The sequence below is a fragment of the Lathyrus oleraceus genome, chromosome 1, assembly GCF_024323335.1.
Source record: "Lathyrus oleraceus cultivar Zhongwan6 chromosome 1, CAAS_Psat_ZW6_1.0, whole genome shotgun sequence".
Taxonomy (NCBI): domain Eukaryota; kingdom Viridiplantae; phylum Streptophyta; class Magnoliopsida; order Fabales; family Fabaceae; genus Lathyrus; species Lathyrus oleraceus.
The window spans coordinates 461,339,321-461,340,766 of NC_066579.1; positions in this window are offsets into that span (position 1 = coordinate 461,339,321).

The window sequence follows — 1,446 nt, forward strand, 5'->3', positions numbered from 1 at the left end:
GAGAGAGAGAGAGAGAGAGAGAGAGAGAGAGAGAGAGAGAGAGAGAGAGAGAGAGAGAGAGAGAGAGAGAGAGAGAGAGAGAGAGAGATTATTTGCAAAATCGTTGCACAAATGATTATCTCTTAATAAGTTGACATGGTACTACTAATATCTTAGATATATGAGAGATAATACTTCAAGAAATAGAATATGGAAATGAAGATTATGAACATATAATTAAACATGACAACAATATCCGTATATGCGGGTATTCATCTTGAATTTGATGAGAAAAGCCCGTTTTGACAGGGTTTGAATTTGAGTTTATATTTTCTCGGATTTCAAAATATGGGTATGTGATAAATAATGGGTTACTAATACCTATCTCAAACCCGTCCAGTTAATAATTAGAATATTTTATTTTGATAATATAGAATATTAATTATTTAGTTAATACATTAATATTTGATTTATAATTTATTACTTGAAATATTTGAAATGTATGTTTTAAAACTTTTTAATATTGTTTTGATTTATTTTTTCTATTATTTTATAGAATCCGAGATGTTAACAATAGATGTATAAAAGTAGAGAAAGGTAAAAGAGATTAAGGTTACAAAATATAAATAACATAACTTGTGAAAATAAGGGTTACAAAGAGAATATATAATAAAACATAAATTGATTAAAGTACCGTTATCCAAACTATAACAAAAGACCCATTACATATTATCTAACATCTCTTCCTAAACTCACAATGCATTAACATGAAACATGAAGCATTCAGAGTTTGTCACACAAAATAAAAATATGCTGAATAATAAATAATATAAATCTAAAACTCTAACACTTCTATTCAAGTTAAAACTCGTTAAACTTTATGCTTGTTACAGATTAACCTTAAAAATAAGCGATCAAACAAAACTAACTAATATCATAATCAGCTGAAAGAGCAATGGTGACATGCTGCCATTGGACATCATGTAGCAAGAAAAATAGGATTAAAGATGAGCAAGTTAGAATCAAAATATAAAAAAGCATGGAAAAGTGACAATAGGTGAAGAAAATGACTTAATGTGAAAATTGATGAAAAAAGGAACAAAAACACGCTGAAGTCATTGGAATCAACGCGCCACTTCAGAATGTGCCATCATTTTCGCGGTCATTACGCAACACGCCCCTGTTGCTCCTCAGCGCAGTCACATTAAAATGCTTTCCTGACACGCTTTTTGGGGCTTTAAAAGGAAAAATGGAGAACAAAAAGGAGTTTCGATGTCCTAGAGAGAAAGTGATGGATTAGGGCGATTTTGGAGCTTGCGGATGCCATTGGAGCCATTGAAGAGCTTATTCTTCGAAGATTCTTCATAATCTTCGAGTATACACTTATGTTATTAATTAATTTCAACATGAGTAACTATATTTCTCTTAGGTTAGGTTTTATTTGACGATGAACCTATTTATATTTGA